Here is a 19,430-nt window from a genome sequence, read left to right on the forward strand (position 1 = left end):
TGTAATTGGTATCCAAGTAAAGACAACAGAGCTAAATGTAAAAAATGTTATTTAAAAGCTTGTATAAACTGTATAGAAAACACTTTAAAGATAAAAATAGAAGAAATAAATAGCGAACAAAAATATACAAATAATCAAATCTTATATTTAAGAGTATCAACTCTAGAAACCCGAGTAAATAATCTAGAACAAAGATTAACCATCCTAGAAAAAGGAAAAACCAAACTCATTATAGAAGAATCAGATACACAAGAAGCTATACATTTAGAAAAACTAGAGACAGAACTTATGAACTTGGAAGATAATGACACTAGCCTAATATGCAATGAAGATAAAGAATTTTCTACCATAAAAGTATTAGTAAAAATTAAAATTGAAGACGTAGAGATAGAAACTTTAGCACTAGTAGATCCCGGATGTACTAGCTGTCCAATTAATAAAGAAATAGTACCAGAACATTTATTAAAAATACTGGAAAGACCTATAACAGCTACCCAAATGGATGGATCACAAAATATCTATAATTATTGCATAGAAGGAGCTCAAATAAGTTTCTTAAATACATGTAATAAATTCTACAACAAACTTATAATGTTAACAGAATATTAGCAAGGAATTTAAACATAGGCTCAGACTTTGTTATAGGACTACGTTTTTATATCCAAAATAAAGGAGGATGTCTCTTAACAAGAGATGGAATAATGCTATTTAAATATCTAACTTATACACCAGTACAAATAGTAACATTACCAACAGTATATTAAACATTAAAAACATATAAAAAGAATTTAATTTCTAAACCATGTTGCGAAGACTGTCAAAATAACCAATGTCAAAATAGCAACTTGTTAAAAGAAGACAAAAATTTAGAAGATAACTTAGAAGATTTTAAAAATTACACTCTACTTAATGCAGAAGGGCAAGAATGCTTAAAAGATATAGAAAAAGACTATACTTTAATAAGCATTGAAACTCAATTTTACAACTTGAAAAAAGGAATAAACACAATAGGAATAATAAATAATCCGAAAGACTTAGACAAGGTAATAGCAATTTTAAATAAAATAGAAATAATAGGAGAAAAACCTTTAGCACATTGGGATGCTAACGAGATAATGTGTAAGTTAGATATAATTAACCTAGAATCCACCATAAAGACAACATCAATAGAAGCTAATAATGAAGATATAGAAGAATTTGAAAAACAAATTAAAGAATTGTTAAAGTTAGAAGTAATTCGAAGATCAACATCTAAACACAGATCAACAGCATTTATGGTAAGAAACCATAGTGAGCAAATCAGGGAAAAAGCTCGTATGGTAAAAAACTATAAAAGACTTAATGGCAATACCAAAACAGATGCATATAAGTTACCAGATAAAAGTGAATTAATTAATAGAATACAAGGTAAAAGGATATATAGTAAGTTCCATTGTAAATTCAGCTATTGGCAAGTAAAAATGCACCCAGATAGTATAGAATGGACAACATTCACCTATCCAGAAGGACATTATGAGTGGCTTGTTATGCCATTCGAACTAAAAACAGCCCTACCCATTTTTCAGAGAAAAATGGATGATATTTTTAGAGATTATAAAAACTTTGTATTAGTATATGTAGATGACATTTTAGTATTTAGTAGAGATATGCAACAACATTTAGGACATTTACAAATGGTTTTTAGACTATTTGTCAAACACGGAATAATAATTCGTAAAAAGAAAATGAAACTATGTAAAACACATGTTAATTTTTTAGGAATAACTCTAGGAAATGGGAGGATTAAACTTCAACCTCATATAGCCAAAAAGGTATTAGAAATGCCAGATAAATTAGAAAATACTAAAGATCTACAAAAATTTTTAGGATTAGTAAATTATGCAAGAAATTTTATTCAAGACCTAGAAAAAATAGCCAAACCTTTATATGTTAAAACTGGAAGCAAAGGTCAAAAATATTTTAATAATGAAGACATTAAATTAGTCCAACAAATAAAATAAAGAGTAAAACATATTCCAGACTTAAAAATTTTACTAGAAATTAATTACTTAATTATTCAAACAGATGGAAGAAAATTAGGTTGGGGAGCCATATTAAAAGCAAGACCTAATAAATATAGTGATAAAAATGAAGAAAAAATCTGTGCATATCAGAGTGGACAATATAAAGAAAAAGGAAATATACCTAGCATAGATTTAGAAGTATTAGCTATAATATATGGTTTAAATAGTTTTAAATTATATATCTTAAATAAAACAGAAGTTTTAGTAAGAATAGATTGTGAGGCAATAGTTAAATTTAGTCAAAAGATAAATGATAAAGCTAGTAGTAGTAGAAGATGGTTAAATTTTATGGACACTATATCGGTATATAAGAATATTGTTTTTGAATATATTAAAGGAAAAAAAAATGAATTAGCAGATAAATTAAGTAGGTTACAATTAAAAACAAAATCTATTTAACAGGCTAATATTTGTTTTCAGTATGCGACCAACTAATCAACATGCAGTAGACAAAGGCAAGGGAATAGCGTCTTCCTTGTCTCAAGACATTTATTTTCAGACAATGCTAGGGAACGTTAGATTTCGACCCCAAAACTCTATCGAACTCCAAAACTCGTTGCAGCCACTGGAGAGAATAGACTTTGGGCCTTTTAATTTAATTGCTTTTCCACCTAGTAATTATTCTTTTAACTTAAGACCAGAACATATTTTAGATAGACCCCAAAAATGCCTAATAGACAATTTGTGGATAGCATACCATAAACTAGACCTTAAATATTTTTTAGCCGCCATGAATGCTTTATGTCAATATATATCAGATAAAAGTAAGCCTAGATTCAAATATTATGTAATTATACATGGTAAGACAAACGGAATTTTTCAGACATGGATAGAAGTACTAGACTCTATAAGTGGTATAAAAAATCCTCTTTACAAAGATTTCAATGATTTTTCTGAAGCTTCTGATAATGAAAGAGGACACCTAGGACCTAATTTTTTCTTATCTCCAGCATTAAGACAAAATCCTAACCAGATTCCTCAGTACAATATCCAAAAAGACTCAGGTAAAATAATTTTCTATGACCATTGCCACTCTATGACCGAAGCCTTCAAGAGATTAAATCTTTAAACGGAGGCTCTTATTACAGAAAACTATAGACTCATGGAGCAAATACAGACTTTACAAGAAAAACTGAGTAAATTTCATACAAGAAAGACTAATGCCAGTACTCAGACACAGAGTTCTCCATCTCCACAAAAAATGGATGAGAAGGGTGTGCATTCCCCTCTGAATGCTCAGAAATCCACTATATCGGATGTTGGTGCAGCTAGTTCGGCTCAAACGATAACTGGTAAAGACAAATCAAATCCGTTAAGGGCTGACACTTTTCGGAAAAGTGAAGATGAAGCAGGACCTTCATCAAAACCACATAAGATTAGTACTTTAAAAAAGACATTAATGACAAAAAAGAAGAATAAACAAATTGAGATTATTGTAAAACAGACATTAGAAAAATTCTTTAGTAGCCAAGAACAAGATAAGCATATGGATAATAAAGACAAGACAAGTACAAGTACAGATAGAGTAGTTCCAGACATGAATAATGCAGACATTAATATTTCAAGATCATCAGATGAAGAAGATGATATATTTGAAGATATTCTTCTCCAAGATGCTCAGGATCCCTATGAAGATGATGACTCTGGAATGAGTTTCAACACCATAGCCCTGTACAACTTGGACGGATAAGCAGACAAAGACATGTAATAAAGGAGATTGATACAATAAGGTACAATTATTGTAATTGTGATAAGAGTGCAATGAGGGTATGCCCACATTAAGTCTTGTAATTAAGTCTGTGTCAGAGTGAGTGCTTCCTTTATCATTACTTTCCAAAAAGAAAGAAAAACTGTTGAAGCACGCGTCAGGAAAAGAGGAATAATAATGCATATGATGGTGGGGCCCAATGTGTACCCGACCTGCATTATTAAAGAATCTTATCCTTATTTGTCGGCCATATTGTCAAGGCCACGTAGTGTGATCCTAGTCCACTCCTTTTTATTATTTTAAGTTTATATAAGACTTGTAACTTAGTAGAAGAAGTAAATGGAGAAAACTTAGAACCTTTCAACGTACTTTCCTATGCATAAATCCTCTTTTTCCAACCAACCTTTCCTCTTGGTGTAAATCAAAGCTTGTAATATATAAGGAAGTTTGAATAATAAAGCTTTCAGTTTTCCAAAGTCTTTAGGGAATTCCCGAAAGGGAAACCTCTATCCCAGTTATTTCATGTAAGTTCTTATTTATTTTATATTTCCCCTCCAAAAATATGTTTTTATGTTTTAGAAGTTTTAGATGTTTATATTTTTAGAAATTTTAGATATGTTCATCATGTAAATTAGAAAAAAAATGTTTGTTTAAATTCATTACCCTTAGTATATGGTTAACCTCTTAATTTCTTAATAACAATGATGGATTAACCTGTAAATTCCTAGAAATTCTGGCCTTGATATTCCGCCATGTCTGCAGAATAGACGAAGGACAAGTGTTAGTTGCCAGATGAAAGTTTCGGGGTGTGGTTAAAGAAGTAAGTTGTTAAGAACATAGGTTAAGAGGAAGAGATGAACTGGGTAAGATTAAAAAAAAAAGTTTAAAATTGGGGAAAATATAGAATATAATAATGATAAACGTGAAGAAACAATGGGAAAGAGAGAGTACTGAGTAGGATTTTTTACAACATTTGATTTCAAAAAGTGCATCTTATTTTAAAAGTATCTTAATTGAAATATCTTTATATATATATATATTGAAAAATCTTGAATTATCGCGTATTTTATATATATATATATATATGTGTGTGTGTGTGTGTGTGTGACACTACCAAATCAAAGAAAAATCACCTTCATGTCGTTGCTTCTTCTTGAGGGAAATTGAACGTTCAAATATTTCATACCTGGTCATTTTTTATTTATTACTAGACTAGAAGTTAGCAGAAGCACATGGATGGTATAGCAGCTTCTTAAAGAAGAGAAAGAGGAAAAAAAAAATAACGAAAAAAAGATGAGCAAGATCCTTTTATCCAATGTATTGTTATATGTTTGGTTGATGTAAAAAATGTAACTTTAGTGTCGCAGAGTGTTTCTCTATATCAATAATGATTTAAATTTTAAAATGAGATGGTTGGACATGAGTTCAACCTTATATAAAGTAGATAAGGGTTTTGAAATCAAGTTCTAATTACTATTGCTTACATATTACCATAAAATAAAAATTAAAAATAAAAACATCATCAGACAAACTTAAGAAAAAAAGGTCAGGCTCACCCATGAGAGACATATCGCAAACTGAAGGAAAAAACTATATGTTGGACCTCTAATTATAATTATAGCATAAATTGGTAGGTAAAATGATCATACAATTCAAGGTGTAATCATTTTTCTCACCTTGGCATGATGTATATCGAACCCTTACGTTGATGTTGGAGAAAGAAGTGCATTCTACAGAAGAAAGAATATGTACTTAAAAACTCTCCAAATTTGAGATATATTTCTAAATTTTACGGTAACTTATATAAATTCTGATTTTTTAATGAGTTGTAACACCTTTTACCATAATTTTATTAAATTACAAGATTTCGGATTTTGATTTTTATGATACATATCTTTAGCCTTGATACATATGCATTGTGATATATTTGTAATTGAGTGGTTAGCTAAATAAGAAAGTAACTGATTTTTAATTATTACGGGGAGTAAATCACGCGCAAATCATGGCGTATCATATCCACTTTCAAATGATCTCTGAAATACCCAAAATCAGTCAACTTTCAAATTTTTCTTCCTTCTCCCATAATTTAAACATGTTTTTTCATTATTGGAAGTGTTCACAAACTGATCTTAAATTTTTTAGTGATGGACTAGTTTTCCAGATGTATCATACATCTGGTTTCAGATGTATCATTATGATACATCTGGTAAAATTACTCAATACCCATTCAAAATTCAATTTCACATAAAATAAATAGTTTACATATGTCAAACATATATTAAATGTATCAAACATTTATAAATGAATAAATATGAATCACTATCAAAAAGTATCTGCATTATGTATCACCAGTATTCTCACAACAAATGTATCCCTTATATCAATCACCAATATACTAACAACAAATGTATCACTCATATGTATCACCGTTTATAGTATGAAAATGTATTGAGAAATTAACAACATTATATATGTCTCAAGCGCATTAACCAAAAATACATGTATCAACATCGAATTTGATATTTAATTCTGCGGATCATTACAGTGGTCATCGTCATTGTCGTGGTTTCGCCGGACACTATGAGATTTTTTAGCTTCTATAACATGAAGATTCTTCAAAAGAATATGAATGCTTGTCAACATGAAGCACATAGTAAAGCTTTCAAAATTTGAAGGAAAAAAAAGATTAATAGAGATGATAAAAATTGAACCAAATTGTAAATTGCAAATGATAAGATCTGGTGAAAAATTTTTAATTTGATTTTTTTTTTTAGATATTCAAGAAATTCTCTCCCATTATTTACTCTCCTAAAATAAATGTAAATTTGTTACTTCCTTATTCAATATGTACTGAGAGAGAAAAAAAAAGGAAAAATATGGAATTTTATAAAATATTTTAAAAGATAAAGAATTTTATGTATTTATATCTCTTAAATTTGTGTTTTTGCATAATTTATCCATATTTTTAATCAAAAGTTTCCTCTGAGCAACATAGAGGGAGACTAGAGAAAATTGAAGGAAAGAAGTCTTTTAAGTCTTGAATGAAGGATTAGTGACATTGACCAACTTAAAGGGTCAAACATAATTAGAAAACTTAATTAAGTTAATTGTGGACTTGATTAATATTTTTAAAACTCTCTAATATTTTCAAAAATACAAAAGCAACCCACACCATCCCTCCCCTCTCCAAATCAACTGTCTCTCTCCTATTCCTGCTCTCTATATTGACTGTTTTTCTCAAACTTCTCCCAACCAACAGTTCTGCAAATTTCTTCCTTCAATCCCCGATGAATTCAACCTCCCAACAACAAATAGTTAGGCTTTGAGTTTCTTTTTGACTTTCAACCATCAATCGACATTCCCTTTTTTTCTTTCACAGGTAAAAAATTAGGGCTTTTAGTTTTTTTTTAAAAGGAACTTGAGTCAACTTCTCTGCTCTTATTGGTTAACAATTTTAATATTTTTTGCATAAATTTGAAATGAGGATTGAAGAAAAACCTAATTTATGTTATTTCTTCTATTATCTTTTTGGAGTGAAATATGATTTTTTATTGTTATTGTAGTTCTTGTTGTCGAACTGTTGACTCAATTTTTTGATGTTTGATTTTTTTGTTTGTGTTTGTACAAACAAAACAATAATTTTAGTATTTTTAATCACTCTTGATGTTCTTGGTATTTGTGTTGTGTTGGTATTATTGGGTTTGATTTGTTGTTGTTCTTGGTAAAAATAATGTATTTGATATTAAATTATGATATAGTTATTGTTCCATTGAAGAAAATCTTGCTACTAATTTTTTTCCTGCAACAGATAAATCATTTGATGCAACAGATGAACCATTTGATGCAATAGCAGAACCATTTGATGCAACAGGACAATATGTACAAGATTTTGATTTCTCCCAACAGATAATTCATTTGATGTGATAAATGACGCTTCTATTGGAAGAAATCTAAATAATATTTACAGTTGATCTGTTGCACATACCAGTCATCTATTTCAACTGATGAGTGATCTATTGAAAGAAATCACAATAGTATAGAAACTATTTTTATTGTTTCCAACAGATTACTTATATGTTGCAACAGGTTAGTTATATGTTGCAGTAGATAACCCATCTGTTGCAACATATGTGACATCTGTTGAAAATATTATTTTACTGTATTGCACATGTTAGATTTACTGTTATTCTTTTTTTAATTATCTATTAATCAATTATAATTTTTTTTATTTTTCTATTATTTTTAGATAATATGGCTCCCAAAAAAAAAAGAAATCGAATCAAGTCTAAATAAAGGAACAAGTAAAGCAGCTAGGCTACATCCACCACTCTATGAGCTTTCTTTATAAGCATTATCTCAATCAGAAGCAGAAGATAATGAACATGGAGATGAGAAATATTTCAAAGGAGATGATCCAAATACTAATAGCACTTCTACTGAAGAGTTGGTCAAAACCTTCAGCATTGATAGTTATCCTGTGAGAATGCAGTGTGATGGTGCCACAGATTTAACTAGTGATTTTATAATAAAGTCAGCCATTGGGAAGATCTTTTGACGCCATTAAAAAATACTTCAAAACCAAAAATTGGATGCTTATTTGAGGCACAACTACTTTGGGCAATATCTTGATTTACTGGAGGACAACAATGCTCGTTTCCAAATCAAAATTGTATATGATCTTTGTAATACCTCGAGATTCATAACCGATAGTAGAACAACGCTTCAAGCTCATGAAAAATAAATTCTAGTGATTTTTTAGTTTTATGATCAAGTTTGATGTATATTAAGGCCTTAAATACATCCTAGCTATTAGACGACTCAAAATATTCCTTACCGATTGAATTCTTGAGAAGGATATTGGTATAGTCAACTTCAAACAAGAATATATCACTTTATACTACAAATTTTTGAGATAATAACCCATCAACAGATAGATAATTGAATTATCTTTCCAACAATGTCAATTTTGCCAAAATTCAATATTGAAGCAAAAAGTTATACCCATTTTACTCCAGCATGTTAGCTTGGCAACTTAGTGACGACATATCTGATGGGCCGTCACAGATCCGACTGCTTATCAGCCCATGTCGTTAGACTTAGATAGAAAACCATCAATTTCAGCTCCCAGGTAACGATCTAGGCTGATAGGCTATCAAAGATCTGACGGCTTATCAGCCTTGGCTGTCAGCCGAGAATTTCAGCAACTAAAAAGTGGTTTCGTAGGGGTATTTTGGACTTTTTATTCACCTTCCACGACTTAAATCATCAAAATCATGTACATAACCATCATAAATCATTTTTAAAAATCCTTAATCCTCTTCACTCTCTAGAACAAGAAAATTAGGGTTTTCTCTCAAGATCTTCTCCCAAGAACAAGATTCAAGCTCTTCTTCAAGAAAATTAAGAAATTATTATTCCCAATTCAAGAACCTTCAAGAAAAGTCATTCTCTTTCAAGATTCAAGATTTTGAGGTATGTTAGATGTTGATTCTTGGGTTCCTTTCACCCAATAAGTTCAAAAATCTTTTTTCATATTCAAGATCATATATTTATGAGATTGTCATGATTTTTGTGAATAGAAATTAAAGTTCCTGTTATTGATAAGTTTTAATTCATGATTTGATTTCAAAGATCCAAGCTTTGATCCTACTATGTGATATTCATGATAAAATCCATTGAAGTTGTATAATATTGATGTATTCATGATAACTAAGTATAGAATCTGTGGTATAGCCAAAGCATGCTCCCCATATGTTTGATAGAATGCTTAAGTAAAGAGAATAGTGCCTTTTTGGTATGTTAAGCATGAAATCCCTAATTAGGTGATAACTAGTGCATGCCAAGCATATGTTGGAATACCTTAGTGAATGTATTATGATAAGTTGCATGCATTCTTATCCATGTGTATTCCTTATTGAACAACTATGAGATATTAGTATGCATACCCTATACATTTACATGTTGATTGATGAGATATAGAATTGATTGTGTTGTGAATGAAAGTCCATTGTCATGATATGCAAGTGTGGTCCTGTCTTATTTATTTATGCTATCGAGTCCTGGGATATTTATACCCAAAAACTTAGCTACTTGTCTAGAACCGAGTTAGTCTCAAGATAGTCTTAGTCGTGCAATGATCAGTAGAATTCAGTCAGCTACAGAACTTAAGAAAATTCAGTAATCTCACTACTACTTCAATCCAGTCTCCGTATCAGTTAAGATCAGTTTTGTATCTACTTCGGACAGTAGTATTCAGAATTCAGTTTAGATTTAAGTAAAGATCAGTAAGTTACAGAACTCAATAGTATTCAGACAGAAAGTAGAATTCCGAAGAGTTTTATCAGACAACGGAATCAAGTGAATTCAGTCAGATCAGTCAAGTAAGATGATCAGTAATAGATTCAGCTCAATCTAATATACTTTAAGAATCAATTCAGTGTCTTTCAGTTAGGAGTAGAAACTAGCACCAAGCGAGTACAGGGATGATGTTTTCCCTGTTAGAGAGGCAGAGTCATTAGTGTCAATCCCTGAACTCTAGAACTGTATAGCCAGCGTAGGACTAGGAGTCACCCATTATATTAAGGCTTGACTACCTTCTAGGAGTCACCCGATGCCTTAGGCTTAACTTTCTGTTCAGGGTCACCCGTTAGAGAGGCTTGACCATAGTAGTGTCTTTACCTGTTGCACGGTACTAACACTTTTCCAGCTGGGGTTACAGGTTGGACCCCACTAGTTCAGATCGAGGCATATCGATTAAGTGAGAACTCCCATAGTTTATGTTTCAGATTCAGTCTCAGTCAAGAACTCAGATAGTTCTCCAGATCTAGGACCGTCAGATACGGTCAACAGCTCAGTGAGGAACTTATATAGTTCCATATATTCAGAGATCACCCGTTAGATAGGCTTGATCTCGAACTCAGAAAGTTATTATCTTTATTTGCAGATTCAGAGATCACCCGCTAGATAGTCCTGATCTTAGATATAATCCATCATTATCACTATTAGTAGATTCAGAGGTCACCCGCTAGATAGGCCTGACCTCAAATATAGCCAATCATTATTATTATGAGTAGATTTAGTTATTTAGTATTCCAAAGTTAGTGAACTCAGATGTCAGTAGTAGAAAACTCAGTTGTCAAAAGTTCAAGTACTCAGAAGTTAGTATTCAGTGTTACTACGATTTTAGTTATAGTGTATGCATTCATGCATGTATCCTTATTCAGTACTCTCATGTTATCCAATTAAGTTATGTTCATGCATAAGCCCTTGCATTCAGCTTACCTCATCTAGCATACCAGTACATTCAAAGTACTGATGCATACTTTTCTCTTGTGATATGGTGTCTTATACCATAGGTTCAGACATACCAGATCCAGAGCACCCTTAGCAGTCCAGACTCAGTCAGCAGTAGTAGAAGTAGTAGTTAGTCCTCATCATTTGAGGATGCTTCTTATTTCAGTATTATATTAGATTCAGTTTATATTAGTAGACAGAGTTAGTTGGGGACCTGTCCCTTCAACTCCTTATTCAGACAGTTTAGAGGCTTTCAGGCTACAATGTTTTCAAATAGATGTATCAGTATTCAGTTTTCAGTATTAAGTACTTTAGATGTTTTGAACCTTATGGTAAATTTTCCACCAGTTTTCCGCATTATTCAGTATCTCTATACAGTTATTACAGTGCTCAGTTATAGGTACCAGTAGAGGGTTAGCTTGTGGTCCTTCGGTATCATGAGCACCGTGTGGCATCCTGATTCTAGAAAATCAAGGGGTTACAAACTTGGTATCAGAGCCTAAGGTTCAATAGTGTCCTAGGAAGTCTGAAAAGCCATATCTAGTAAAGTCTTGTACATGGGTGTGTTGCGCGCCACATTTATGTACAAGAGGCTATAAGATGTTTTTAGGAACAGTCTCTCTTCTTTTAGTATTCATGTCGTGCGAGTGAGCATGAGCTCAAGTTAATCCTCAGTCTAATCCATATTTTTCTTCCATTTACAGAGTATGCCTCCTCACAAAGCCAATGCCCGTAGGGATGATAACCAGCCACCTCAGCCCGTAGATTCTCCAAGTGAGAATGTGTCACATGTAGAATTTTGGAAAGCTTTTCAGGCGCTAGCCCAAGCTGTGACGTTTAATGTTTAGGGGAATCATCAGGATGCAGCCCCACCTCAGCAAAATGGGGATTCAGCTGTAGCCAAGATTAGAAATTTCATGAGAATGAACCTACCAAAATTCTTTGGGTCAGTAGCAGGTGAGGATCCATAACTTTATCTTGAAGAGGTAAAGAAAATCACCCAGATTATGCATGTTTCTGAGAAGAAGAGTGTAGATTTAGTGTGTTATAGGCTGAAGGATATTGCCCATGATTGGGTAGTGATGTGGAAGAAGAGTAGAGGGGAGGATGCAGCCCCCATGACTTGGCAAGTATTTCAGGATGCCTTCTTAGATAAGTTTTTCCCGCTAGAGATGAGAAAAGCTAAGGTAGAAGAGTTTATGAACCTAAGACAAGGCTCCATGATAGTAAAGGAGTATTGCCTTAAGTTCAACCAGTTAGCTATGTATGCTCTTGACTTGATAGCTGACCCTAGAGCGAGTATGAGTAAGTTTGTGACTGGAGTATTCGGGTTGGTATTGAAGGAGTGTAGAACTGCTATGCTCAATAGAGACATGGATCTTTCTAGGTTAATGATGCATGCTCAGCAGATAGAGGCAGATAAATATAAGGAGAGAGAGAGATCTAATAAAAGATCCAGAACAGGTAGTTACAGCTTTTCTCAGGTGGGGTCACAGGGTGGCAACCATTTTCAGCATAGCCAGAAGTTTTCAGTCCCAGATCCATCCTTAACTAGTGTATCCATACCAAAGTTTGGGGATGTCAGTCATGATGGGGCGCCAGGCTCCAAAACCCAGGGTAGTGCCAGCAGTGTTCATACCTATCCGCTTTGTGGAGAGTGTGCAAAGAATCACCTAGGTATGCGTAGAGAAAATAGTCAGGTATATTTTGGATGTGGTAAGCTAGGCCACAGAATACGGGAGTGTTGAGTGCTAGCTCAGAAAAGTAAAGAATTGCGTCAGCTGGGTGCCACTTCTGGTACCAATAGTGGTCAGCATCAGAACAGACTTTATGCACTTTAGGCTCGCCATGATCAAGAAATTTTCCCTAACATAGATTTAGTTACGTTATGAGTCTTTTATCTTCATGATATGCATTGTTAGGTATTTTGCTCCCATTTGAGCTTAAGTTTTCAGCATGAGTTATTCAGTGGAACCAACAGTCAGTTTAGCAGTCAGACAGTCAGATTCATATAGTTTATTTTCTCATCTTTTGATCTAATCATGCTATCAGAAACCTCAGGGATGTAACTATCCCAAGATAGAGTATTCTAGTAGTTGTGAGTATAACTCAGTTCAGGCATTATGTATTAGATTTAGATCCCAAACATTTAGTTATGAACCAGTTCATAGGTGCCTTATGCATCGCCTCAGTTTTCTCAAGTACTTCGGTGAAGTAAGTGTTCTTAGAGGGACGTAGTGTCCCAAGGGGGAGATACCCTATAACTCCCTAATGTTTTCAATTCCTAAAACCCATTCAGTTTTATGCTCAGATTCTCATTACAAGCTTTGCATCAGTTATTATTGCATAGTCAGTCATGCTTTCAAGAGTCAATTCAGTCAAATATTCATCTATTAGATATGCATGTTTAGTAGAAAAGTTCAGTTCATCAGTGTATTCAGTCATGCATTCAAGAGAGCAACTTAGTAAAGTATCCATGCATCAGATATGTATGTTCATTATGAGAATTCAACTTATCAATAGTTTCAGTCATATATCCCAGGCATCAGATATGCATGTTCAGAATAAGAACTCAGTATATCAGTAGTTCCAGTTGTATAGTCATGTTTTATATGTTCTCGTCCCTTAATTAAGCTCAGTCGATCATTAATCTTAGACTAACAAGCGATATTCGAGGACGAATATTCTCAAGGGAGAGATATTGTAATACCCCAAGAGTCCCAACCGATAGTAGAACCATGCTTCAAGTTCATGAGAAATAAATTCTAGTGATTAGGTAGTTTTATGATCAAGTTTGATGTATATTAAGGCCTCAAATACATCCTAGCTATTAGAGGACTCAAAACATTTCTTACCAATTGAATTCTTGGGAAGGATAATGGTATAGTCAACTTCAAACAAGCATATATCTCCTTATACTATGAATTTTTGACCTCATGACCCACCAACAGATAGATAATTGAATTAGCTTTTCAAAAATGCCAATTTTGCCAAAATTCAATATTGAAGCAAAAAATTTATACCTATTTTACTCTAGAATGTTAGCCTGGCAACTTAGTGACGACATATCTAACGAGTTATCACAAATTTGACCGTTTATCAGCCCATGTCATCATACTTAGATAGAAAACCATCAATTTTAGCTCCCAGGTGATGACCTGGGCTAACGGGCTATCAAAGATCTGATGGCTTATCAGCCTTGGTCGTCAGCCGAGAATTTCAGAAACTAGGAAGCAGTTTTAAAGGGGTATTTTGGACATCTCCTTCACCTTCCACAACTTAAATCATCAAAATCATGTACATAACCATCATAAATCAGTTTTAAAAACCCTTAATCCTCTCCACTCTCTAGAATAAGAAAATTAGGGTTTTCTTTCAAGATCATCTCCCAAGAACAAGGTTCAAGCTCTCCTTTAAGAAAACCAAGAAATTATCATTCCCAATTCAAGAACCTTCAAGAAAAGTCATTCTCTTTCAAGATTCAAGCTTTTGAGGTATGTTAGATGTTGATTATTGGGTTCCTTTTATCCAAGAAGTTCAAGAATCTTTTTCTAAATTCAAGATTATATATTTATGAGATTGTCATGATTTTTGTGAATAGAAATTGAAGTTCATGTTGTTGATAAGTTTTAATTCATGATTTGATTTCAAGGATCCAAGCTGTAAACACCTAATTTTTGACCAAACTGAATGTTTTACGTCATTTAGTATCTTATTTTACAAGAATGCTTTTAAAGTTTGGAAAACTACAAAAAATAAAGTCATATTAAAATAAGTTTTTTATTTATTTATTTTTATTACTTATTTATTTAAAAAAATAAAAAAATAATAATAAAAAAAAGAAGATAAAGTCAAATCCTAAATCTACCCAAAACCACCCACAATCCCCCACTCCTAATCAACCTCCCCCACTATTCCCCCCACACACTACCACAACTACATACTACTATATAAAGCACACAAACATACTACACTAAAAAAAAAGACATATCATATATACACACACACGGAAAACAAGAAAAAAAAAAACACTACACTACTACTACACTATCCTACATAAGAAAAACCACTACATACTACACATAATACACACACACACAGACGGAAAGGAAAAACAACCAAAAAAAAAAACGAGTTAAGGATTTCGTTCGAGATTCCGGTGCTATTGTCTTTACTTCTACATTCGATTTTTTTCAGGTTCTTATTTAATGTATTTATTTTGTTATAATTGTGTTGTCGAAGCATAAACAAACTTATTTGGTGAGAAAAAGAAGAAAAAAAAAAAACATTCTCAATTCTTTTTTTTATAATGTAACATCACGAATCTGCTAAACTTTATTTCAATATACAAAGTTGCTTGAGTTTCATGAATGTTTAATCTATTAATATTTATTGCATGTGAACGTTAATAGTTTATTTAATTAAATTTAGAGTAAAGTAGTATAATGAATAATTGTTTTGCATGTCTATGCGAAATTCAACTATTTATTTTTGTTTCGGAGGATACTAAATAGTTTTTGTTAAATTGTATTTTAGTTTAATTAATTATATATATTAACCAAGTAAATTAGATTTCCGTAATTTATACCAATGAAACCAATGGTCCTTATTTTGTGTTTCTTGAAACCACGTTGATGATAACAACCATATTGTGTAACGATGAAGGTTTTTTTTTTTTACCACACGTCGGGATTAATCATAAAAAAAATAAAAAAATAATAAAAAAAAAAATAGAAATTAATTACTGCACATGCCTTAGTAATAATATCGTAATACCTTGATTCATATCAAAACCTTAAAGATTCTTTCTTAGAATAAACAGTAAGGTATTAAGTTTGTTTTTTTTCAAAGTGTTTGGGGTGTGATTTTTGTTTAAAGTGTAGGTGTTACTTAAGTTATTGATCCGGACATGTAATCATCCGGAATGACATTAGGTATTTGTGCTCGTTTTATTTTCCTCACTTAAGTGGGTGTCTAGTGTTTAACTCGGTGTCGTGTGTGGGATGATGTTTATTAATAAATTGATTATTGTGGTATTAAGTTCATTTGGTTACGATATTTGAGTCTCCGATGAAATTATAAAAATGTTTAGGCTTAGAGTCGAAGTTAATGGCTCTGATTTATTATTTATTATTATTATTATTATTATTATTTTAATTAGAGTAGAGTAAAACGAATAAGATATAATTGTGTCGAATTCATAATGGACTAATCAATGCATTTAAAGCTAGAAATTTTTAGGCCTTTAAAAATATTTTGTCGATAAATAAAGAGATGAAAAGCTCTTTTTTTTAGGGCACGGATATGTAGAAAGAATGATTCAGGTTTTAACCCCCAGTAAAATTACATTAATGTTTCCTTACTTATACATATTGGTAAATTTAATCTACTTTAGAGCAAAATGTAAGATTAATTCTTTTCTTTTGAAAGAAAATAAATAAATAAATAAAAAAGAACTTTGGGTTTAGATATCAAACGATAGAGTTTCTCTAAGTTTTAAGTTTAAATCTACGAAGTATAGAAGAATGAATGTTCAAATTTTAACATAAGTGAAAATTAACGATGAAGTTGGAAAGCCCTGCTACCGACCATCCGTTATAATAAATTCACCTACCGTTTGAAATCGATTGAATTGGGTGGGTAAATTTCAAACCTATTAGGTGCTTATTTAGACTACGAAAATGGGGACGATTCATAAATGCCTCAAAGGCACGTGAAATGTACCAAAACTCGTGGTAAGGCCGAAAAATACTACTGTCGGTATGCCACACATCAATGCAGTTTTAAATAATTTAAAGTAAATTCAAAGTAGGATGTAAGTAGCTTTTAGGCCGACAAATATTATGTATCCAAAAGATTAATTTAAGCCGGACGTAAGTCATTAAAGCGACCGTGCTAGAACCACGGGACTCGAGGGGTGCCTAACACCTTCCCCTCGGTCAACAGAATTCCTTATCCGGATTTCTAGTTCGCAGATCAAAAAAATAAAAATTAAAGAGTCATTTCCTTTTGAATAGGGATTCAATAAGGTGACTTGGAACACCCAAACTCAATTCCAAGTGGCGACTCTGTAAATAAAATAATTCCTTTTCGAAACGTCACTTTAATTGGAAAGACCCATTTTCTCCAAAACCAACTCCCTAGCGGGGGGGTCGGATGCGGTGAAAACCGGGGGTGTGACACAAGCTTTGATCCTACTATGTGATGTTCATGATAAAATCCTTTCAAGTTGCATGATATTGATGTATTCATGATAACTAAGTATAGAATCTGTGGTATAGCCAAAGCATGCTCCCCATATGTTTGATAGAATGCTTAAGTAAAGAGAATAGTGCCTTTTTAGTATGTTAAGTATGAAATCACCAATTATGTAATAACTAGTGCATTCCAAGCATATGTTGGAATGCCTTAGTTAATGTATTATGATAAGTTGCATGCATTCTTATCCATGTGTATTAATTATTGAATAACTATGAGATATTAGTATGCATACCCTATATATTTACATGTTTATGACATTAAAGTGATTGATGAGATATCGTATTGATTATGTTATGAATGAAAGTCCATTGTCATGATATTTAAGTGTGGTCCTGTCTTATTTATTTATTTATGCTATCGAGTCCTGGGGGTATTTATACCCGAAAACTTAGCTGCTTGTCTAGAGCCGAGTCAGTCTCAAGATAATCTCAGTCGTGCTATGATCAGTAGAATTCAGTCAGCTACAAAACTTAAGAAAATTCAGTAATCTCAGTACTAGTTCAATCCAATCTCAGTATCAGTCTAACTCAATTCTGTATCTAGTTTGGACCTCAGTAGTATTCAGAATTCAGTTCAAATTTCAGTAAAGCTCAGTAAGTTATAGAACTTAATAGTATTCAGATAGAAAGTAGAATTCCAAAGTGTTCCTCAGACAATGGAATCAAGTGAACTCAATCATATCAGTCAAGTAAGATGACTAGTAACAGATTCAGCTAAGTCTAATACATTTTAAGAATCAATTCAGTGTCTTTTAGTTGGGAGTAGGAACTAGCACCAAGCGAGTGAAAGGATGATGTCTTCCCTGTTAGAGAGGCAGAGTCATTAGTATCGGTTCCTAAACTCCAGAACTACATAGCCAGTGCAGAACCAGGAGTCACCCATTAGATTAAGGCTTGAATACCTTCTAGGAGTCACCTGATGCCTTAGGCTTGACTTTCTGTTTAGGCTCACCCATTAGAGAGGCTTGACCATAGTAGTGTCTTTACCCATGGCACGGTACTGACACCCTTCCAGCTGGGGTTATAGGTTGGACCCTACTGGTTCATATCAGGGCATTTCGGTTAAGTGAGAACTCCCACAGTTTTAGTTTCAGATTCAGTCTCAGTCAAGAACTTAGATAGTTCTCCAGATCTAGGACCATCAGATACGGTCAATAGCTCAGTGAGGAACTTAGATAGTTCCATATATTCAGAGATCACCTGTTAGATAGGCTTAATCTCAAACTCAGTCAGTTATTATCTTCATTTGTAGATTTAGAGATCACCCACTAGACAGGCCTAATTTTAGATATAATCCATCATCATCACTACCAGTAGATTCAGAGGTCACCCGCTAGATAGTCCTGACCTCAAATATAGCCAATCATTATTATTATGAGTAGATTTTGTTATTAAATATTCCAGAGTTAGTGAACTCAGATGTCAGTAGTAGCAAATTCAGTTGTCAAAAGTTCAAGTACTCAGAAGTTAGTATTCAGTGTTACTACAATTTCAGTTATAGTGTATGCATTCAAGCATGTATCCTCATTCAGTACTCTCATGTTATCCAGTTAAGTTATGTTCATGCATAAGCCCTTACATTTAGCCTTACCTCATCTAGAATACCAGTACATTCAAAGTACTGACACATACTTTTCTCTTGCACTATGGTGTCTTATACCATAGGTTCAGACATACGAGATCCAGAGCACCCTTAGCAGTCCAAAATTAGTCAGCAGCAGTAGAACGTAGCAGTGAGTCATCATCATTCGAGGATGTTTCTTATTTCAGTAATACATTAGATTCAGTTTATTTTAGTAGAAGGAGTTAGTTGGGGACCTGTCCCTTCAACTCTTTATTCAGACAGTTTAGAGGCTTTCAAGCTACGGTGTTTTTAGACAGATGTATCAGTATTCAGCTTTTAGTATTGAGTATTTTAGATGTTTTGAACCTTATGGAAATTTTTCCGCCAGTTTTCCGCATTATTCAGTATCTCTATACAGTTATTGTTGTGCTCAATTATAGGTACTAGCAGAGGGTTAGCTTGTGTTCCTTCGAGATCATGAGCACTATGTGGCATCCCAGTTCCATAAAATCAGGGTGTTATAATCTTCCCAAGCATAGGTT

This window comes from Capsicum annuum, chromosome 10 (assembly GCF_002878395.1).
Source record: "Capsicum annuum cultivar UCD-10X-F1 chromosome 10, UCD10Xv1.1, whole genome shotgun sequence".
Lineage (NCBI taxonomy): Eukaryota > Viridiplantae > Streptophyta > Magnoliopsida > Solanales > Solanaceae > Capsicum > Capsicum annuum.